The 24,992-nt window shown below is 33.5% G+C and overlaps 2 long non-coding RNA genes across 2 annotated transcripts; both read right to left on the bottom strand.

Annotated features, from left to right (window-relative positions):
• Positions 1-106: 106 nt before the first annotated feature.
• Positions 107-12,417, bottom strand: LOC127541811 (uncharacterized). The gene is made up of 2 exons (XR_007948475.1): positions 10,142-12,417; positions 107-3,226 (listed from the first exon to the last, which is right to left on the bottom strand). It is a non-coding gene; the product is annotated as an uncharacterized LOC127541811 (long non-coding RNA).
• Positions 12,418-12,514: 97 nt separating this feature from the next.
• Positions 12,515-23,334, bottom strand: LOC127541806 (uncharacterized). The gene is made up of 2 exons (XR_007948474.1): positions 22,533-23,334; positions 12,515-14,023 (listed from the first exon to the last, which is right to left on the bottom strand). It is a non-coding gene; the product is annotated as an uncharacterized LOC127541806 (long non-coding RNA).
• Between the last annotated feature and the right edge of the window lie 1,658 nt (positions 23,335-24,992).

Raw genomic sequence — 24,992 nt, 5'->3', positions numbered from 1 at the left:
GGAAACTCAAGGCAAAGCCATAATCTTTCTAAAGATTAAGAGCTTGCTCTTTAAATAAATTTGATATACTCGTGGGAGTGGGTTTTTTGAAAAGAAGAAAACAGACTTTTTATGTTTTAAAAATAATTTAATGAATTTGATTACATATTATCCTTAAAGATATTCAATGTATAATAGAATCATTGATGTTTAATCCAATCATTTATGTTATTTCTATACATGGTAAGAAAATTCTTTTCTCAGCTCCACATTGAATCTCATGTTAGATTACTTGCAAAATTATTACAAGGCTCAAACATGAATATGGAATAATTCTAACCCTTTTCTAAGCTACTGGACACACCAATCTTCTCTTATACTCTCATATTTTTCCTGACAAAATCATAGTGTCTCAGGAGTCTCATTATTTCTTTTTCTAGTCCTTTTTTTCCTATCAGTATAGAAAAGAAATCACTTGGCAGAATAAAGAGAAAAGGAGAGACAGTAGGTTCTCTTTTATTCTCTCTTTTCCAAATGCAGGCCTAAAATCCCTATGATTCTTCTTCTCTTTCCTTCAACAAATTTCAGATGCAAAAATGTGTTTTCCTAGACAAAACTGAGCAATGTATTCACCTAATTCAATTCTTATTTGAATGCTAAGTGATGAAATTCAATAATTAAATAAAATTAAGTACCAATTAGATGCATCTATTACATGTTGGTGGTCTCAAAGATGGACCAGATAGTATTCTTATTTTTAAAAGGCTTATAATCTATGAGATGTGGAACAGCAATGACTATGTAAGTATAATACAAGCTGTGGTAAGGGCAAAAACTGGATTTCTATTCCTTTATGAATTCACATTTGGATCTTTATTTTCCTTGTTAGTTTCCATGTCTACGATAGTAGTTTCTGAACTTTGCTAATTGCCCAGCCTTATCAGTAAAAAAAAAAAAAAAAATGGCAAATCTGCTTTCCCAATGTATTTATATTCAGTCATTTTTTCATTATAAATAAATTATAGAAGAGGTCTCAAAAGTTTAAGCATAATTTTAGGCATTAATAGCTTTAACATTATGTATGTACCTGTATTATTAAAAATAAAGAGCATTATCAATATATAAATACAATTTTTTTAAGATTTTAAAAGAATCAGATAAGCATAGACTTAAAATATTTTAAAATTATTTGACTTATTATTAATGGTACGTTAATTTTACTATCACTAATGGTGAGCATTACATGTAATATTAATGGTTATATTTGCATGATTACATGTAATATTAATTGTACATTTTTACTTTCACTAAAATATTAAAGGTTGTAAGATCAATGGAATTAAATGTTCATTATTTTTTAATTATTTCATGCTTTGTGTTACAAAAATTCAAATAAGCATAATACAACTTAGAATTGCATATAATACAAGTAGTATGCATAAAATAAAAATGCATAAAGGAAAAAAAGACTCTCTACAAATTTTTCTACAACTTGAACAGGAATAGATACCTTCAGTTGCAATCATCAAAAACACTTCATGGAAGAGGAAACATGAGTATTGTCTTGAAAGAAGTATAGGATCTCAATAAGTTCTCTCTGTGATCCTCATGGTTGACTTGACATGAAGTCTGTAGCTACTAGGATTCCCTCAGAAACTATTTGTTCCCTGAATCTAGCATGTTTGCCATTTACCATTACATTTCCCAGAGGGGAAAAAAAATCTTCAGAGTCCTTCAAAAATTTTGGGTAGATTTTTTTTGATGCTGAGGCTTATTTTGCCAAATAGATCTAGAGCAGTGGTTCTCAAAGTCTAGTCCAGAGCAGCCTGGGAATCTCTGAAATCCTTTCAGAGAGTCTACAAATTCATAATTAGTTCCTAATTTTGAATGTGATCAATATCTAAACTATAACCCACATAAACAAAAACTCTTTGGACAGATCCTCAATCGTTTTTAATAGGATAAAGATATAAGTTTGAGAACCACTGATCTAGACTATCATGTGTTTATCACAATCTAAAAAGAGATTCTCTGACCTCATTGTTTCAGAAAACATTTTGGGAAAGGGCTCTGTACAATATCTCCTCAGAAAAACTGTAGCAAATAATTCATTCTATCCCAAATGAATAATGTTTTATTTCTTTGTTCCTTCAAAAAAAAATAAAGCTTTCTATCTGCTTTGCTTAAAAAGAGTGTATGGATTCTTGATATTTTGGTCACAATTCCAAGTTTCCTATAGTTCTTTTTGGCCCATTATTTGTTTACATGTGATTTATCACAATGTAGGAGTTTTGTTATTCTTCATACTTAGATATCCCATCTTTTTATAAAAATGGATTTCTCCTGCTCAAATGGACTCTTTTGACTTGATACTGAATTTTCACCCCAGAAGAAAATAAGAACCAAAGAAAGCTCATTAGGTACAAGATGTGGGCCACTGGTAGACAGAAGGTAACATTTTGTTCAAGTCAGTCAGCTATAATAATCATTTCCTTCCCCTGAATTACTTTTGTTCATTAATCATCTCCTCCACAAGCATCACCTCCTCCCCCATAATCACATCCTCCACAAGAATCACCTCCTCCAAAGGCATCACCTCCCCCACAGTAATCTATTTCACAAGCCTGACCACCTCCCCAAGAACCACTTCCTGTACAAGCATCATTTCCTCCCCAAGAATTATTTCCTCCACAAGTAATATCTCTTCCATAGGAATCATCTATTGTACAAAAATTACCATCTCTCCTGGAATCATCTGCTTTATAATCATCATCTCTTCCCCAGGAATGAGCTCCTCCAAAAGCATCACCTCCTCCCCAGTAATCAACTCTTCCACAAACATTATGTTCTCCCCAAAAATCATTTCTTCCCCCACGACTACAAATTCCTGATGAATTATGCTTCTGACTGGTATTATGTGGAGTCTTGGGGCACAAAAAACAACGCAATAAAAGACAAAAAATAAATGCAGCAGGAATAGCAATAACCATTATAATAAAAATAGAATCCATGTTCTTCAGCATGTAACCCTTTCAAATTCAAAGAAACATCGATAAAGAGAATATAGTCTTCTTGCCCACTTATATAATTAGGTGCCAATTTTTTTCTTTCTTCCAGTTGTAGTTGTTTCTCAAAGCCCTCATCATCACTTGTTCCTGGACTTCATTGTTCATAACCAGTATGTTTCCATTTCTTGTAAATGCTCACATTTCACATTATTCAGAGATTCTTCCTTTGGTAGAAGCAACTGAAAAACAAAACCACAGAAATAATATAGAAATTAGATTTAGGGAGAAAAATTTGTATCAATATATAAAAGTTATTTGAGCATCTATATTAATAAGTTTCTTAAAATGTCATTTTTCAATCTAACAAGCACGAACCAACATTTGCTTTCCAATTTTTGGTCCAACTTATTGCTCAATCTACAAAGGAAAAATGAAATTTAGCCCCTGTCTTTCTGAGGGGAAATCATAAACAAATATAAATGGAGATAAAATACAAGTAAATTAGATACTATTGTAATAGGAGAAGGCAGTAGAAGCTTAGGGTTGTAGTGATGGGCAATATTGTGGTTGTAGAAGAAGGGAAACTAACTACTAAAGTTTTTAAACTGCAGGTGGCATTTGATCTAAGGCTTAAAGGCAAACCAGAGTTTCCAAGAAAAAAAAGAATTAAGTGGAGAATCCATTCGAAATACAGGGCACAATTAGTGTTTAGGCACAGATTTGGGAGATGAAATGTCAAGTGTGAAGACGAGCACAAAAGTCAATATTGCTGGATGGTAGCGTATATAGAGAATACTAATGTGTAATAAGCCTGGACAGGTAGGAATGCAGCTGGAGTGCAAAGAGTTTTAAATGTCACATTTTACTTTTTAAATATTTTCTATTTAATGGTATTTTATTATTTTTCCAATTACATTCAACATTGTAAGATTTTGAGCTCCAAATTTTTCTCCTTCTTTCTCCTATCTCCAAGTCAATAAATAATCATATATGCTATAAATATACAATCATTATTAAACATATTGCCACATTAATTGTGTTCTCGGAACAAAAGAGAAAATCCTAAGAAAAAACAAAAGACAAAAAGAAGGTGAAAATAATATACTTCAAACTGCATTCATTTTCCATAGTTTTTTTCTCTAAATATGGTCAGCACTTTCCATCATGAGTCTCTTGGAATTGTCTAGGATTATTTCATTTCTGAGAAAAGCTAAGGCTATCATAGATGAACATTTCACAATATTGCTATTACTATAAACAATGTTCTTCTGCTTCTGAAGAACTGTAAATATCAAAGGATGAGGTGGCATCAAGATGGGAAAATAACAGGTAATTTTGCCTTGACTCCTTCACATCTTCCTACACAATGATTTATGAAGTGCATGCACCAGGCTGAATACATGTAAAGGGGGAGGAGGGTTCAATAAAGAGTTTAAACTACAAAGGGGAGAATGAGAGCAAATAGGAAAAAAAAATGAACTTCATTTTCACCTAAATCAGTTTGAGAAGGGAAGAACATACACAAAATTGGTTAGAGAAATTCATCTTACCCAAAAGGAAGTATCCTTACCCAACAAACAGGAGAGAACGATTACAGGGAAGGTATTTTGAGGAAGACAGTAGTCAAAACATAGCAGGAACTAAATTTCATTTTTTCTTTGTAGATTGAGCATAGTCAGGAAGGTCAAAAAAAATAAACACAGTCGAGTGTATAAGCGAATAGGATGGAGGAAAATTCAAAATAGCAATCATAACTTTATGAGTGCAATAAATTAATTCATAAAATGAAAGAGAACAGCAGAGTGGAATAGAAATCTAAATCTAACAATGCATTGTTTCTACAAAGCAGTCCTGAGGCAGAAAGATACAGAGTTAAAATAAAAGGCTAGAGCAGAATCAATTATTCTTCACAAAAGAAAAAGGGGAGTAATTATGATCTCAGGCAAAGCAAACCCCTGTCACCTTCCAAAAAAACCACCTTATCAAAAGAGAAAACCAGGGAAACTCTATCTTAGTAAAAGGTACCACAGACTAAAAATTTATATCAATATTGAACATATATGCATCAAATGGCATAACATCCAAATTGGGCGGGATGGGGAGTTAAATGAGTAATTTAACAGTAGACAGTAAAACTATATTAGTGGAAAACTTCAATTTACCCCTCTCAGACCTAGATGAATCTAACCATAAAACAAAGAAGAAAAATGTTTAGGGTAAAAATGCAATTTTAGAAAGCAGATAGTCCTCTGAAAGATACATACATGGAATTTAAAAGGAGTAAACCTACTATCCATTATACAGGATATCTAGACAAAAAATAGTGCTATATGAGAGTGTAAAAACCTCCAAAAATGCCCGAGTATAAATATTAAATACATATTTTCCTGACAATAAAAATTACATTCATACAACCCTTTGAAATATAATTGGAAACTATTTCATCCAATGAATGAGTAGGTGAAGGAAATGATAAAAAAAAAATCAATAATTTCCATAAGGATAATGCTATCAACAAGAAAATCTTCCAGAATTTGTGGACTACAATCAAAGCAAGACTTAGGTATTTTGCTAAAAGCTTCTTTGACAGAGAGACAGACAAAGCGGAAGGAGGGAGATGGAGAAAAAGAAAAGAGACAGAGAGAGACAGAGAGGGAGAGAGACAGAGGGAGAGGGAGAAAAGGAGGGAGAGGAAGAGGGAGAGGGAGGAAGCAGGGAGGAAGGGAAATTAAATTGAAGAATTGGCCATAGAGCTAAAATTATTGTATTAACAACAAATTAAAAATTCCCAGAGATTCAGTAAGATAGAAAACCTGAAAATCAAATAAGACGCTAATAATAATGCAAGTTAAAGGAGACAAATGATTCCTTGATAAAACTCAGAAATAATAAAATAAATTATTGGCTAATTTTTTTTAATTTTTAGATAAGAAAACCAAATTATTAGCATCAAAAATTAAAAAGGTAACTTTACAGCTGGTGAAGATAAAAACCATTATTAGAAGCCATTTTTAATGACTAATATATTTATAATATATCTAATATATCATTAAAATTGATCATCTAAATAAAATATGTAAATATTTATAAATATATAAATTTCCTAGATTAGGTGAGCAGGAAAAAAAATAACATTTATTTATTTATTTATTTCTACTTTAGAAAAAGAGTATTAAGTCTGTAATAAGTCATTACAAAGCAACTGCAAATCTATTAGATACCACTTGCTACTCTTTTTAAATATATAATAAAATATTGCATAACTTTTTTTTTTCCTCTCCTTCCAACTTCATCCTAGAGGTGACTACATTAGGCATAAATATGTATGTATGTATGTATGTATGTATGTATGTAAAACCATTCCAAAAATGCTTCCATTTATCAGTTCTTTCTCTGGTTGTAGATATCATCTTCCTTCATATGTCTTTTATAGTTAATTTGGATATTTATAATAGTAAAAATGACTATTTCACTGAAAGTTATTCTTAATACTGTTGTTACTGTAAACAATGTTCTATTGGTTTTGCTCATTTTGTTCTTCATTATTTACTGCAATTCTTTCCATGTTTTTTAAAAATCATTAAGTTAATAATTTCTTATAGCATGGTATTAACCCCTCAATTAGTTCAGCTATTACCCAATTAAAAGGAATCCCTTCAGTTTCTAGTTCTTTGTCATCACAAAGAGAACTGTTGTAAACGTTTTAAAATATAAAGATTATTTTCCTTTTTCTCTAATCATCTTAGGATAGAGACCTAGTAGTTGTATTGTTTATTCAAGCTGTATGGGCAGTTTAAAAATTCTTTGGGTATAATCCCAGATTACTTACCAAAATGGTTGGAATAGTTTACAACTCTGCTAACAACAAATTTGTGTTCCAATTTTCCACACACCTCCAATATTTGCCATTTTTCCCTTCTACCATTTTAATAAATCTGATAGGTATAAAATGATATCTCAAAGTGGTTTTAATATTCATAACTCTTAATCAGTGATTTAGAGAAGTTTTTTCATATGACTATAAATTGTTGATTCATTGTCTATCAATGGGACAATGACTTTATCTTACAGATATCTATAAGATATGAAGTCTTCATGTGAGAAACCATCTATACGTTTTACCCTCACCAATTTTCTGCTTTCCTTCTGTTCTTTCCTACTTTAGTTTACTTGCACAAAACCTTTTATTCATTATGCAAATGAATAACATATTCAAAATCTGATAGGCAGTATGTTCATTGTTCTTCACATTTCCTTTATAGCCAGGTAATGTTTCCAATTGGACCTTAGCTTGGTGTAAGATGTTCTGTGCTAATACCTGCCATACTAGTTTCTGCTATTTCCAATAATCTTGACAAATAAATGAATTTTTATCCCCCAAACTTATTTTTATATTTGTCAAACACAAGTTCATTATAATTATTGGCTCCTGTGAATTGTACGTTTACTCTGTTTGATTTAGCTATCTTTTTATTTCTTAGGGAGGACCAACTAACTTAGTAACTACTGCTTTATAATTTGGTTTAAGATCTGTCACTGCTAAACTTCCTTCCTTTTCTTTATTTCCTTTGCCAATCTTCACTTTTTGTTCTTTCAAATGAATTTTATTATTTTATAGCATAAAAATGTTTGGTAATTTGGTTGGAATTGCTTTGAAAATATATGTTAATTTAGTTAAATTTTTCATTTTTATTGTAGTATACTGCATATTTTATTGCATATTCAGTATTCTTATATAATTATATTTTATTATATTTACATTAAATAGAATAATATTGATGACAGTAGACATACTTTTTTTTTATAACTGATCTTACTGAGAAGCTTTCTCTGTTATCCTGATCACATATAATTCTTGCTGATGGTTTTAGGTAAATGCTTTTTATCAATTGAAGAAGACATCTTAATAAAATGTATGTATACTTTTATACATTGTATTAATAGAAATGGGTGTTGTACTTTATCAAAAGCTTTTTCTGCATCTATTAACATAGACATGTGATTTGTTACTTTTATTGTTCAAATCAATTATGCTAATAGTTTTCCTTACATTGTCATCACTGCATTCCTGGCATAAATTTCCCATGAATATAATGTATTATCTTGAACATTTATTGTACTCTCCTTACTAGTATTTTATTCAGGATTTTTACATCCACATGCATAAATGAAATTGATCTACAAATTTTCTTTCTCTGTTTTTACTGTTCCTAGCTTAGATATCATTATCATATCTGTTTTATAAAAAGTAGGTTGACACCATAAGCAAATTAGGAAAACAAAGAATACTCCCTCTTTATAGAAAAGAAAAGAATTTATAATGAAAGAATAGGTAGAGAAATTATGAAATAAAAATGTGTAATTTTGATCACATCAAATTATAAAGGTTTTTTGCACAAAGTCAGTGTAATCAAGTTTAGAAGAGAGGCAGAAAGCTAGGCAACATTTTTTACAAGCAGTGTTTCCAATAAAAGTTTTATTTCTCAACTATACAGAGAATTGAGTCAAATGTATAAGAATATGTCATTCCTCAATAAATAGTCAATGATTATGAGCAGGCAGTTTTCAGATGAAAAAATTAAAGCCCTCTATAATTATGAAAAATACTCTAAATTACTATTTTATTATTAATGAAATGCAAATTAAAACTATTCTGAGATATCACCTCATATCTATCAGATATAACTAAGATGACAGAAAAGAGAAATTATAAGTGTTGGAGAGAATGTACGAAAATTGGAACATAAGCATTGTTGCTGGAGTTGTGAGCTGACTCAACCATTCTGGAGAACAAGTGGGAACTATGCCCAAAAGACTATAAATTTTGTATTATCTTTTATCCAGTAAAACCACTATTACATCTCCATCCCAAAGAGATCATAAAAAGTAGAAAAAATCCACATGAACAAAAATTTTTATAGCAGCTCTGTTTGTGGAGCAAAGAATTGGAAAATGAATGGATGCCCATCAACTGGGAAATGGGTGAATAATTGTGATACATGAATCAATATGTGATGATGGAATATTATTGTTTTATAAAAAAAAAAAAACAAACAAGGTAGGCATGCAAATTTTTAGGGGAAAAAAAACCTGGAAAGACTTATATGAACTGATGCTTAGTAAAGTGAGTAGAATGGAAAATGTTGTATACAATGTCAGCAACATTATGTAATGATCAGTTTTGATAAACTTAACTCTTCTCAATAATGCAATGATTTAAGATAATTCCAAAAGACTCATGATGGAAAATGCTAACCACATCCAGAGAAAGAAGTATGGAATCCGAATACAGATTGAAGCATACTATTTTCACTATTTTTTGCTGATTAATGCAGAATATGATTAATATAGAAATGTATTTAATATGATTGTACATGTATAACTTAATTCTGATTAAATGCAGTCTTGGAAGAAGGGAAATGGAGGTAGAGAGAAAAAAATAGAAACCAAAATCTTATAAAAATAAATGTTGAATACCCTATTTACATGCATTTTGAAATAATAAGTACTATAAAGTGGGAAACATTTTATTTGTTCATTTGTTAAAACAATGGAAAATGTCATAAAATAGTACAAGTTTCATTATCCCCATGGGCATCTGGAAAGTTGAGATTAACCAGAGAAAAAATGATTTTATATTTTTATTTTTAAAAACGTGATATATCGCACTTATGCGTTCACTGGGGCCACACAATGCCAAACATAGGGGATAAACGGGTTACAAGAATGTGTTTGTTCTTACTGTGCCTCAAGCATTTTTAACTCTTTTCTCCTGTGTTTTACACAGATGGCAAATATTCTCACACGGTTACAGTAAAAACCCTTTTAAATAAGTAAAAACAAAAAAGAAACATATTTGCCTACCCAGACACTAATTTCCTTATTTGTAAAACTCTAGGATTGAATTATATTATACCTTCAACTGTCTCAGAAATGGAAACAGAAATTAGCCTATGCAATGATGTCCTTATTTCCAGCAACGCTGTCCACTAGGTTCTGTTCAATCACTTTGGTTGACTCTGAGCTGAGGAAAGTCCTGGTGCATGCTTTTCCAGCTTGCTTTTTGCTCTTCAGTTTTCTGGCAGCTATGGACAACAGCACCCCCAGTCAGAGAGACGGCTGGAAAGCAAACAGGAAGCTAAGTACTATCTTACCTGCAGCAGCAGACACTGGCCTCTCAGAGTCTGGCAGAAAGCAAAATACGGCTTTGAAAAAGCAAGGTGTATGAGGAGGGAGACTCCACGCCTGGTTTAAGTGTGACTTCTTTTGGTTAATTAATAGCAGTTTAAAAACGTCAGTCACATATGAGAGATTTGAGGGCCTGTTTTAGTAGAAGGCCTCAATCAGCTTTTGTTCCACCCCTTCTGAGAAAGGTGCCTCCCATTTTAGGCAGGAAATTGCACTCTTTTTTTTTTTTTTTTCTTTTTTTCCTGATTATACAACCCACAAAGAAATGGGCTGGTATTAGAGCCAGGAAATGCAGCTTTAAGTTCTGCTTTTAATATCCACTAGGTTTTTATCCCTGAGCAAGTCACTTCCCAGTGCTCTAGGAAACTGATAGACGTTTTTCAAGGGAGTTTCCTCATCTGGGAATTCCCTGTACAAATGAAATCACAAGTCTGCTGCCACACTCAAGAAAACCAACAAAACTTACAAACTCCCTCCTTCCCAAATGTCAAATAAAACTGAATGTTTCTGTCAAAGTTACCTGATGATATCTTTTCTCCCAGAAAGAGTTTAACTGTCTTCTTTTATTGGATAGAAGGAAGCAGGTTTCTCTGAAGGTACTTGATAGAATAGGGTATTGGGGTACACAGAAATCCCCCAAAATTTTGGCTTATATTTGGTGGAAATGAGAGAGATAGTATTCATTTGCTAGGGTTTAAAACTTGCAAACCTTCTGCCAGTGAGCCTTCTGCAGTCTTACTTTGCCTGACTCTGCTATTAGCATTTTGTAAATTGGACTGAAAGAAAAGACTGAGGGAATAGGCATCAAAATAATATTTTATTTATACTTGAGTCACTTCTCCTTTTTTATTTCCTTCACCATAAATTTATAAGATAACTAAATTGAAAATTATCAATATAAATAAAATAAATTGTTTAAAATGATCACTAAAAACCACAAAAGAGAGGGCTTCTCTTACTTGAATAGAGAGAGGGTTAGCAATAAGGAGTGCACTAATATCTAATGAAAGATAGACTTAAAGTCTGCATCATTCATCTCTCCATCCATTTCTCAAACTATGCATTTGACTATTTCTAAGGTCCATTGAAGAGATTAAAAAAGATGTATGAGACAAGACCTCTGAATTCCAGGAGTTTAGAGTGTGGCAGAAAAGATAAGAACTAATAAATATAGTGCTTTAAGATCTCCAGAGTGCTTTGGAAACATTATTTCATGTATTCTTATAACAACCAAGGTGCTATTATTATCCCCATTTTATTGATGAAGAAGCAGGTAATCAGGGCTATGGGCAGGATCATCCATTTAATAAATGTCTGAGAGCAGATTTGAACTCAGATGTTCCTGACTATTTCCAATGCCCTTTTTCTTGTGCCTCCTAGCTGGCTCTGTGAGAAGAGAGTTGGGCCCTGTAATTCTTTCCATTCCTCTCTCACTTCTGTCACCACTCTTAACCCTGCCTCTGACGAGTCTTTCCCAGTCATTTCTGCTGTTTTTTTTGCAATGTGAGAGGTCAGGGGAGACCAGGTAGCAGGGTCACATTACACAGAACTATTATCTTCTTCTCTGGGTGTCTCAAATGGGGAACTACCTGGATTCTAGTAATAGTAAGGGGGAAGAGAGTCACTTTTTTGTCTTATTTCCTATGATACTTCCTCTTCTAATTCATTGGTAGGTTTTTTGTTTGGTTTTTGAGGCAATTGGGGTTAAATGACTTGCCCATCATCATACAGAAGGTAAATATCTGAAGCTAGATTGGAATGCAGGCAGGAATTCCTGGTTCCAGTACTCTGTCTACTGTGCCTCCTGGTTGCTCTCTAGGTCTTGTTTTCACTGGTCACTTTTTCGAAATATCTTCCCCTTTTTATAAACATTTATATACTAACAGGTTAGTGGCCTAATTCATCCAACAATAATAATTAATAATAATTAGCATTTGCATATTATTAAAAATTTGAAAAACACATTAAATATTATAACAAACCTGTGGGTTCAAAAATAGAGAATTACCCACAAAAGTACAAAATATTCAGACTAACTGAACATGAAACAATACAAATAAAGCCACAAAGATGACATGAAAGAGAAAAAAATTGTGTCCAGATGTTTTTATAGGTGAAACTCATCAAATGTTTAAAAAGCAAATAGTATTTTCTGCTACTCGTATTATTCTCAAATATTGATAAGGAAAACATTATACCAAGCTTCTATTAGGAGAACACTAGACAACAATCTAGTCAGAAAAACATAAGACAGGAAAAAAGAGAATTAAAAGGTATTACTACTAATGAATTATGATGAAAAAAATTAAAGAAAAGACTAATAAAAAACTACAGAAATATTTTTAAAGTATCATTCAAAGTTGGATTTATTCCAGGAATGAAAGAATTTTTCTACACGAGGAATATAAATTAATATAATCATATTTAAAGCAAAAACACTCCCAGCTACATGGAAATTAAGTTATAAAAATATCTTTAAAAACAAGTTCATAGTCCTCAGGTTAAGAACTCCAGCTCTATACTCTTCTCCATCATACAGCTGCCAAATAGTAAACACCAGTATAACCATGCCTTGTCCCAGCCTCAATATCCTTCTGTGAGTCGCTACTGACTCTAGGGGAAAAAAAAAGCAAAGTTCTGAACTTGGTGTTTAAAATCTTTCTCCATTAGCCTCCCACCTACCTTCCTATTCACTTCATATTATTCCCAGTAATAGTCTTCAATTCTCTTCAAACTGAGCAGATAACTCTTTCCTTCATACAACAGTCCATTTCTGCCTCTATATATCTGCATAAGACTTTCTCTGCAATTCTGGAATGCATTTTCTCTAATATAGTTGCTTTCAAAGGACAGGGAGGGGCCATACAATTCTTTCTAGACTGGTGACTCCATCATGTTATAAAACTGAGGTGGCCCAATCTGCCTGGTTTTCAGAACATACTTCCAGGAACTCTTTTGATTTAAAAAAAATCAGAATCTCTTTTCTTGCTGTATTGAAGAAAGATATAATCACTAGAGTTTTTCCCAGTTGAATAAACATTTAATAAATGTGGAATTGGATTGAGTTGAATCCATCTCTCCTAGAAAATAAGTAAACTCTTGTTTAGCTTCCATTATCACTTAATCTTGTAATATTAGGGAAAAAATGTCAGTGTTCAAAACTCTTAACAATATATAGGACAATTGTTGTGATTAATGGAGAAGTCTAGCCAAGTACAATCCATCTGATAATTCCATAATGTCCTCCAAAGTAGGGACTCTGTTTTCAGCTCCAGGGTCTCCTCCTTTATGACAATTGGCTGTTCCATAGACATCAGAAGGGATACAGATGAATTCTGAATAATCCTGGATAAGATGTCACATAAAGGAAAAGAAATTCCTTTGGTTGGGGGATGAATGGGAATTAGAATGCTGACCAGTAGGTCTTACAATAAGAGAAGCTTCCCTGTGGAAAGTGGCCAAAGTAAAGTTTGGGATACTCTCTTGGTGTTGATTCCATGGGGTTTTGTTGTAGCTAGACCAGCAGAGAATACAAAAGGTAACTAATATAATAGCAAATAAAGTCAGAATCATCCCCATTACCATGGTTTCCATGGTTTCTGAAGTACAGGATTTCTTGGTATCAATATGATCTCATTAGCTTTCTTGCTTTGTTCTGCAGCATGTGAATTAATGGAAAACACTTTTATCTTTCCTCACTGCGTGTGCTCTTTTATTGGCCAGTGGTTCATCTGCTTCCGAGATCCCACAACTCACTGCTGCTCTATTTCCGTTGTCTATGTCCAAAAAATCCAGAAGAGCTTCATGAATACTGAGGTCAGTTTTATTCAGCAGGGTAAAAGAATCATCTGTAAAAAGACATCAAAATAGTCATCACATTCAAATTGGGTATACTGGTTTATAACAGCATGTCCATGTTTGTTCTCATGGCTCAGGTTAAAGCAATTTCCTGGGTGGGGGATTTGTAGAAAACTGGTATTCAGGAAAATTACATAACCACTAGATTTATTTTTATACAACACAGCAAACAGGTCAAACAAAACCACACAAATATACAGTATCAATATAAATCCACAGAGGTTCATTCCCACATACAAGAAACTTTCCCCAGCCTAAAAAAGAGAGAAATGCTGGGGAGGAAGGAAACAACCCAAGTTGCTATTTAGGTGGCAAGGTAGTAAATCCAATCAACAGAATATAATCCTTATCCACCTGACACAGAGTCAATAGTGAAAAAGTACAAACTATGGTCATTAGGACCACTTAGACTAAATGACTCCTCTCTATTGGAGTACTATTATTTTAAATGTAATATCAAACAATATAAAGTATACAATTATTACACAATGCTCATTTACTGCCATAGTACTATGATTTCTTTTTCTTAAAAAAGGGCATATCATTTTTACCCTTTTTTTGGGAAAGAGTATTGGGCTGGAAATAAGGAGATCTACACTGTAGCTTTAGATTGCTTGTTAAAATGACTGAGATGAGCCACTTCATATGTTCCTCCCTTCCACACTGGCTGCCTTGCTAGATGCTGGTGCCTCAGTCACAAATTACTTTGTGTTTATTTCTATACCGAGACACATTTGTGTGTACAAGTTCATTCATCTCTTTCTCTCTCTCTCTCTCTCTGTCTCTCTCTCTCTCTCTCTCTCCATATATATATATACACACACACACACATAGATATGTATCTTTATAGAAATGTTTTATGTATTTATGTATAAATGTATATTTATATGTATGTATTATTTTATTATTTATATATTATTAATTGAATATTAAAATGTATTTATGTATAAATGTATATATATACATATTTATGTTTGTATGTTACTCCACCCAATAGACAATGCTTCGCTTGTTGATTTTATCAGCTCCCATGATTTAATTACCATCATAATATTGATGATTCTCAAATCTAGCATTCCTGCTTCAATCTCTTTGCTGATCTCAAATCTCACATCTTCAAATGCCTTTTAAACATCTCAAACTGGATGTTCACTAAACAGCTTAAACTCAAAATGTCTGAAGCAAAATTCATTATCTTTCTCCCTAAACTTTCTCTCTTATTATCCCTATTGCTATAGAAGGCAACACCATCTTTCTAATCCCTCAAAGCTATAGTCAAGGAATCATTCTGGATCCCCTCATTTTCTCTCACCTCCCGTATCAAAGCAATGGCCAAGGCCTCTTTTTGTAACTTCTCTCAAATATATCCCCTTCTCTCTTTTGACACAGGCAGAACTTCAGATTATCATGACCTTCTGCCTTGATTTTTACAACAAATTGCCTTCAGTCTTCCTCAGTCCAATCTATCTTCTATTAAACTACCAAAGTATTTTTCTTGAAGTACAGATTCAATCATTCTACAACTCCATTCAAAAAAACTCAATGGCTCTCTATAACCTCCAGAATCAAATACTAAATACTCTATTTGACATTAAGAGTGCTTCATAACCTTGTCCCCTCCTACTTTTCCAGTCTTTTTTAAGTTTTACTCCCTCCATGCACTCTCTGATCCAGCCTCCTGGTTGTCCCATAAACTATAGACTCCAACTCTGAGTACTGAGCATTTTCTTTGTCCATCCTTCATGCATGCCTGGAATCCTCTTTCTTCTCAATACCAACCATTGACATCATTGGTTCTTTTAAGAATCAACTAAAATTCTACTTCCTACAGAAAGCCTTCTTCATCCCTTCTTAATTCCAGTGATATCTCACTTTTAATTATTTCCTATTGCTTGCTTTGTATATATTTGTTTTCATGTTCAATCCTACATAAGAGTATAAGCTTCTTGATGTTTTTTTTACTTCTGTTGATATTCTCAGAATACCAACTGGTATTTTTTTATTTGTTTTTTTTTTTTTTTTATCCTCAAAGCTTAAAGCAGTGTCTGACACATATACTCTATAAATGTGTATTGAATTGAAATTGAATCATTGAGGTCAGGAATTGTTTCATTTTTGTCATTCATCAAACACTCCACATAGTACCTGATACCAATGATTATTAATTATCTAACTTAATCCCATCAGAATAGAACTAATACTAGATTAGAACTAATAATAAATTACAACTAAATGATCACATAATATCACAATGTGATAATATCATACTGTGATTGAGAAGGGCTGAAATGGCTTCTAGACTTGTCACTGTGAAAATTGGGGAAGAAGATAAAAGATGATATAAAGAAAATATTATTTTAAAAATGCAGATAAATCTCAAGAATATGTGGGCTAAAATAGGAACAAAACATAAGAGAGAGAAAGACAGAAGAAAACAACCAAGACAATTTGCCCTAAAGCTGAAAGTCGGAATAGAATTAGAAGTAATTGTTATTAGAACTTTATGATAGCCATTGAATAATCAGATTTAGAGTTATACTTTAAGGAAGCAAGACCTAAGAGGAATAAAGTTGAATCACTTCAAAACTGAGCATAGAAGAAGAGTTCATATGTTTATGTAGTTGCACTAATTACCATTTTGCAAGTTATTATAAAATGGATGATTGTGAAAGCTTAAAATAAAAGAAGCACATTAGGAAAAAAGAAAGATGTGTGACTTAATTAATGACCCCCAAGGAAACACCATGAAGTAAACCACAGAAAGAAATATCCTTCCTTCTGCATGTTTTTATCTCTGTGTGGTATCAATCACAAGAACTTTTTTTCATTAGCTAAACACAAAGTCAGATAACTTGAATATCCAATAGTTAGGTTTTATGCTTTGACTTAAGGACCATTCACACTTAAGTCTGAAAAAAATCCATGTTTTTGGTGGCTATATTCCTTTGAGGAATTCTTAGATGAAGTGGGGGGAGGACAGTGATAAGGAAGTGTAAACTGAATATCCAACTTCTGAATATTAAGAGGCCTGAGCCCTTGGAAAAACCATGGTTAGCCAGGACTTTTAAGGGAATTTCTAACTCTGGAAGAGTGAGATAACTCTTGATAGACTGTGATTTCCCTGAGTTAGTTTAGGAATTTTGTGACACACAGAAAGAGTTCAATTTAAATCAAGATTTGACATAGAAATTAAAAGATGATAATTATGTTAAGCTGAATCAATGGAAAATATAGTTTCCAAGAGAAGGTGACAGCCCCACTGCTCCTGCAGGACAGACCATTTCTAGAATGTTGTGTTCAGTTCTGAGTATTGCATTTTAGGAAAGATATAGTGTTTGACACCAAGTAAGCACTTGAGTTTCTTCACTTGACTGGATATTGACAAGCTGGAAGATTCCCAGGGAGTGGACTCAGATGGAAAGAACTTGAGACTCTTCATTATCCTGACTGCCCCCTCTAAAGATGAAGCTAAAAAAAAAAAATCTTTTCTCAAATATCATACATTGATAATTTCTTTTTTAACTAGTGAGCCCAGCAGCTAGTTAGTAGTTAAGTGGTGAAATTGATAGATGCCTGAGCCTAGAATCAGAAAAAAATTAAGTTCACAGCCTGACCTAAAGTCACTTGCATGACCCTGTTCAAATGATGTAACTTCCTTAGTTTCTTCATCTGTAAAATGGTGTAACAAGAACACTTGTTTCTTGGGATTATTGTGAGAGCAGAATAAAATAATATTAGAAAAACCTTTAACAACCTTTAAAATACTAGCTATCATTACTATTATCATTATCGTTATTCTAACAATTACTATTTGCTTTCTAACATGAGAATCTGCAGAATCTAGAGTTGAGGTGGAAAGGATCTTAATCTGTCCTTATATTGACTAACAAATATTTCTGACTTTCCCCTCCTTTTGCTGGTGTGCTCATGATCATAAGTTCCATAGCGGAAATGACTATTCTTCTTTTCTGACAGAGCCCAGTATCTATCACTGTACTCTGTACAGAGATGACACATAATATTTATTGAATCTTTAACACTTCATGGAAATTTACGTTATCTTTCTTCCAGAGGCCCCAGATTTTCTGTCAAATCTGAAAAAGCTTACTTTAATATTTTAGTGTATATTTAGGCATCCCAGTACCCAAGACAAAATCCAATGAAATGCTTAGCCTAGTGTCTGCCATATAGCTAATGAGGTTCTGCCTGGCTGGTTGTGGCTGGCAAAGAAAGACTGAAGTATTACCCTAAACAAACAGGGAAGAGCACTGATAGGGATCAGTTTAAAGTTCTGCCCCACCTTGCTGTGTCCAGCCAAGAAATCCAAATTAGGTCAAACCCCTGAGACCTATCCTTTGTAGAGATCATGGGTTGCCCAGATATGACAGGATATATCCTGTCAGAAATTCTACTCATGTGTCTGAAGTTAAATTTCCCCTATAAAATCTGAACATGGCTCATGTCAGCTTTGCTGAACTCCTTGGTCAGGCTATCATGGCACATTGCCTTGTGGTGTTTCTCTTTTGACCCCTCACCATACTTCATAGTGTCTCTCTTCTCAACTGCTCCCACTTCCTATTTTCCATTTCTGGTGTCTATTGTATCTCTGCATTTTGTCTGTAACCTCTTCTCCTAAATAAACCCTACCTTTTGCCAAGAAGAATGACCATGGTGAATTCTTCACATTATCAGACCCCAATATTTGGTGCTTTCCTACAACAACCACATAATTTACTGCATCAGCCACATTATAGTTATCCCTTAATAAATGATGCTAATGTAAAGTACATGGAGATCCTCAAGAACTAATTGACTCAGGAGACTAAAGACTCAGGGCTTTGATAATACTTTCTGTTCAGCAGAATGCAAACAACATTGAAAAGCTTCAGATTCCCTCTGAGTTTTGGCTGATACAACATGCAACAGTTGTTGCACAACTCAGGAAGGAAATATTTGCTCAGTTGTATCAACTCTCAGTGTCTTTTATCATTCTTTTTCTTCTATGACTTTGCAAATCTGATTTTGTTAACTATTAAATGACCTACCAGTTTTTCATTTTACTGAAATATTGACAGAAAATTTCAAGAGTACTGACTTCAGTGAGGTCAGTCCTAGAATAACAATACAGAAATATTACAATAATCTCCCTAAAACCATTCCTTCAAAATTGGATGCTGGAAAATTATGATCACCAAACTTGGCCCCTAACAAATAGCATAAAAATGAATCTTCTTCCATTTCATCTAAAAATTATGTGTGTATGGAACATAGCATTTAATGTCAGACTTTTCAAGGAGTTAGTTTGCTGAATTGTTTGTTCCTCCTTTTGTTCTTTCTTATATGATATTGTCCTCAGAATGGAAGAACACATTGGGAAATGTAGGTGATGTAAAAACAGAAAATATCAACAGAATGTTATGTGTTTCTGTCTTCCCATCTTAATTCTTTTGCTCCTTCCAAAAAATCTTTCACATAGCTATTGGTGGATTCTTTATTCCATATAGATCTTGTCATCTCATTTCCTACTTAAACACCTTCCAGGAGCTTCTGATTAGAACCAATCAGATTGGACACCAAATATAGTCCTTTGCTTGGAATTCTGCATCTTTCCCAATCTCATATTACTTTCCATTCTTTCTATTTTCCAATCACATTGGAATAACCCGTTTCAAGAAGGTGTATCATACTCTAATACTTCTGTGCCTCTAAGAATGGCTAGGGAATAGCCTGACATTTGGGACTTAATAAATATTGTTATGGCACATCTTTCAGTTTTCATGACACATATTTTTCTATGGTCTCCAATTGTTGACAAATTGTATTAAGATACAGAAGGGTAATTTTCCACTTTCTCTGGACTTTGCCTTTGAGAGACAAACTTACTGGCCTACTAGAAATGGAAAGCTATAAAGTTAATAGTCACTTTCTGATGCATACCTGCAGGCTAATAATAGCAATATTTCTAGTTCATTGTGTTTGCATGCTGACTTCCTTCCAGTCCTTGGAGCAGGATATCCTTTAAAATCATTTCTGTGTTTTAATCTCCTGGCCTAGAACAAAAGCAATCATAACAATTTCTAGACAAGATTTGTTCAGCTATTTGGGGAGAAGTGTAGATCTAGGAGACTATGAACTGTTCTCTATTTCTGATTATCAAAATTTCCTTTATATGAATTGTTTGTAAATCCATATATATTGCTAGTTTCAAGAATTTCCCTTTACACTTGTTCTTGTCAGAATAAGTTTCATCATAATTAGTGTGTTTAAGATTAGGGATCATAGAGAGAGTCTTATAAGACAAAAAGCCTGGCAATGTCACATTTTATGTTTGTTTTGGTTTTTTTGTCTTTTGTGCTTTGATTATCTTCAAAATAAGAAAGAAAATAAAGAGGGAAAGGAATACACTGAAGTGGGGAGGTGAAAGGGAAAGGAAAGTGGTGGAAATTATCTCACATAATTTGGCCAGATAAGCAGAAGACTCTACAAAGAGATGGAAGGGAACAGGCAACACTTGAACCTCACTTTCATGTGAACTAGTTAAACAAGAGGAGAATACACACACACACACACACACACACACACACACACACAAACTCTCTATGGGATATAGAAATATATTTCACTCAATAGGGAAATAGTAAGGAAAGGGGAGAAGGAATAGAGTGTAATGAGAGGAAAAGTAGATTAAAGATTAGGATTAATTCCTAAATACAACAAATTCTAATCCATTAGAGGATATAATTCAAAGAGAAATTTGAAAAAGAAAAAAAAAAGACCTTGACTTTGCACTCTAGACAAGGGAAAATTAAAAGACAATAAATAAGTAGAAGCAGATTGCCTCAAACCCAAAGCACTAATACTGAGCATGTTTCTCTCTCTCATCACCTTCTTCTTCTTTATAATGAGGGATCAAGAAAGTGACTTTAACACAATGATTCCGGAAGCCTTTAGATGAAACCTTCTACTCATCTCCTGAAAGATAGTCATGGATTCAGAATGAATATTGAGACATTATTTTGGACATGGAAAATGTGGGAATTTGTGTTGCTTATCTTTGCAAGAAGTGTTCTTTCTCTTGATTCTTCTTTGGTTGAATGAAAGAAGTTGGAATAGTAATAAAGTGGATTTTTCTTTAACAGAAAGGCTACTTCAATAATCTAGGGGAGAGATGGACAGAGACTGAAATGAGGTGATAATTGTATGATTAGAGAGAAGGATTCAAATGTGAGAGCTGTTGTGAAGGCAGAAACAGCAAGATCTGGCAAACAAAAGGCATAACACAAATAAATATTTTTGTACTCATTTTCCTCCACAACTACTGACAAAAAGAGTTAAGAATACCAAAGGATCTGTAAGCATGTGAAGCTGAATTATTTTATCCTCCATTATTACAAACAATATGGGCAAGGTTTTTTGTTTTTTTGGTTTTTTGGTTTTTTTTTTTAAGTTACGGGAACCTGGCAATAAATTATAAACTATTTTCATATCCTCTAAAAGTCTTTGACAAAAAACGTATTTTAAGACAGTTCACAGCTTTCAGTTTGAAAAGTCCCCTGGGCAAGGCTTGCTTATAAAAACTATTTTCATCAACTAAGAATGCCTATGATTCTTTTCACATTGTGGCATTAACCCTATAAAAGGAAAGCACTTTTTAAACAGAGTGAATACTTAATTGAATTCATTTCAGCATTCTCCTTCACATTTAGAGCGAGACATTTGAGAAATAGCATCCTGATTGAATACTGACACACTCTGGGTCTTTCCTCATGGATACAACCTTTCTGTAATTTGGAATTCATATAGGCAGCTTACAGAGATTGGATGATTGGAGGCTTGGAGAAAGAGAAAGAATAGGCAAAGCAAGAGATACGAATAAGCATTTGTCATAGAGCTGATGACAAAGGACTTTTCCAGCAGAGATGTCCTAGTCAAGGGAATGAGTGAGTGTGTGTGTGTGTGTGTGTGTGTGTGTGTGTGTATAGATAAGAAATAGCATAGTGGAAATTATGCCTATTGATAAGTGATTTCCATATGACCAGCTTTATATTTATAATATATTTATATTTAAGGTTACAAACCTAGAAATCTATTTTAATGAGATTCTTCCAAATCTAAAAGCATGTGTTCTAATCACTTGATATCCTGATTGTATTTCTTAGCTCATGATTTCCTTTTCCAGGCCTTTAGAAAGAACGGGGTCATAGGCCCTTGTGCAGGCAGTGTAAAACGTTCACAAATAACAGCATTTATTACTCAGAACTTTATTAATGTTTCTGCCAGAACTTCTTTACAAAACATACATGAGACAGGATTTATATGCTGGCTATTCAGTCAGTTTATGGTATTTGCAAAGACGAGGACTCACTAATTTGAGATACGAGCATTTCCATTTTCTGTTCCCAAACTTAAATCTAGGCTTTTACCCTATACCATTTCCTGGCACTGTGTTTGTGTTCCCATGGCCCCGCTACCACCTCCCCATAGCCCCACTGGACTTACTTTTGGCATCACAGATTGCAGCCTATTCCAATTCACTATCCTGGCTGTGCCACAGGGACTGCTGGATGGGATGGCTTGTTTTGTGTTTGTCTGTTCCCAGTGTCCAGGCACAGTTCCCTGACTCAGCTTCCAGGATTTCCAGCTAGTGTATATTTTGTAGCTTGACCCCACCCTTATTTGAATAGCAGCCTGCAAGAAGCATGGCCAGTTGCTAGTACATTCCTTGAAGCCTTTCCCCTAATTGTAAAGGGAGCAGCCTTCTAGACAGTGACTGGTTCTTATTCTGGTTTTTCCTTGTCTAAGTGTCTTACTCTGCCATCATGTACTTATCATCATTGGCAGCTTGGTGAAGCAGAGAGCCAAATTAGAGTCCTAACTCTGTTTACCAGCTATCTGACTTTGAATATGTCATGAAATGTTACTTACTCTCTCAGTTTCCCCACCTGTGAAATGAGGATAGCTTTCCTTATATTAGCAACCTTGTTATAGAAATTATTAGTAGTATAATCATCTCCTAGTACATAACATTTTCACCAGTGATTAGGGGATTTATATTTGAACACCTGGATGCTCCTAAAGCTTAGCTTCTTAATCAATATACTCAGAAACTGCTGTGACCAAAAATAAAGGCTAACTTCAATATCATTTAACATTTATGAAATCAGAAATGTTGGGAAAAGTCACTGGTCATGTGAAGAAAAAAATTCTATATTTTAATATATCAAAGGCAAATTGATCTAACCAGTCTGGAAAATAAATAATAATTATGCAAGAAAAGTTAAGTGAACTTCATATTCTTTGATGTAACAATCTCACTACAGAAATCTAAAATAATCAAAAAAGTACAATTTATTATATAAAATGCTAAAAAAAAATCATGTGCCAAATGATTGATCAATGACTGAACAGATTATGGTAATGGAGGATTGTTGTGCCAGAATATTAGAATATGAAGATTTCAAAGAAATAATGGAAGATTTGTGTGTACTGATACACACCAAACACAGCAGAATAACATATACAATGATTATAACAATATATGGTGGGACATATGTAATCTCATCAATATGGATATTCCTACCAATGATATGTAATCAATTAATCAATGAGTAAGCACTTAATAAGCACTTACTATGTCCCTCCCACTAACCTAAGTGGCAAGGGATATAATAGCCCACCCATACTTGCATATTCTATGCAACTCTTATCCAGGTATTCCTATAAATTCATCATGTGTGGTATTGCTTGCAATAGTTCAGCTGGGGTTTACCCAGAAGAACAGAGAAATGGGTTTCATTCTGCATCCTCCAGCTCTGAGGGTAGCAACACTCCACTGACCCCGCATCTTTTTTTTTCCTTTGCTAAGGCAATTGGGGTTAAGTGACTTGCCCAGGGTCTCATAGCTAAGAATTGTTAAGTTTCTGAGACCAGATTTGAACTCAGGTCCTCCTGACTTCACAGCTGATGCTCTATCTAAAGTCTCACATCTTACCTGAAATTTTGGGGTACTTTTAAATCCCTGCTTGTGATCCTCCACTCTATACATCTTCTCCTTGAAGATCCTGATTTAGTCTCATCTTTTCTTAAGAATTATTTGCTACTTCATAGTTCAGCTTAAAAGTGTTAATACATGGATCCACAACTCTGGAATAAAGTGTAGTCAGAACTGTACTCTACACAGAATATAGTATAGTCAAAAGGAGATTAATATGTAATTGGGGAATGTATAACAAAATAAGTAAAATGTAATAATGATAATGTTAATTTGTGGTATTCTAACTATGATGCCCACTGATATTCTCAAGGTTGGTTTAGTGGCCCTATTTTTGTATGATTTTTGACACCACTGGTTTAATTTATTAGACAATTTACCCCATGTAGACAAGCACCTTTTTCCTCTCTTCAGAAAGAAAACTAGCAGATGAATTTTCTTGTCTGTAAAAATACAGAACCTGGACTACATGAGCTCTTGAGATTTCACCCAGCTTTAAATCTATAATCCAATGAATATGACAAACTATTTTGACCTATGGTGTTATGCATGAACATCCTTGCTTCTGTCTCCAACCTTCTCTTCTGATCCACAACTCTGGAATAAAGTATAGTCAGAACTGTACTGTATACTGAATACAGTCAAAAGAAGATGGATATGTAATTGGAAATTTATGATCTAAAAGTTTTCATAGGATTAGAGGTCATCTCATCCAACTCTTCCATTTTACAAACAAAGAAACTGAATCCCTGAAAGTTCAAATGACTTGTCCATGATCATAAGGAAGGAAGAAATAAATTGGGGATTTAGAATCAGGTCCTCTGGTGTTATTGCTCTATAAGAAATGATGAGCAGGCTTATTTCAGAAAAGTCTGGAAAGACTTATATAAACTGATTCTAAGTGAAATAAGCAGAACCAAGAGAATGTTTTACACAGTAACAAAATTATGTGATGGTCAACTGTGATA

This window comes from Antechinus flavipes, chromosome 1, assembly GCF_016432865.1.
Source record: "Antechinus flavipes isolate AdamAnt ecotype Samford, QLD, Australia chromosome 1, AdamAnt_v2, whole genome shotgun sequence".
NCBI lineage: Eukaryota > Metazoa > Chordata > Mammalia > Dasyuromorphia > Dasyuridae > Antechinus > Antechinus flavipes.
Note: the sequence above shows the minus strand (reverse complement) of the source record. Positions and strands in the feature narration are given on the sequence as shown.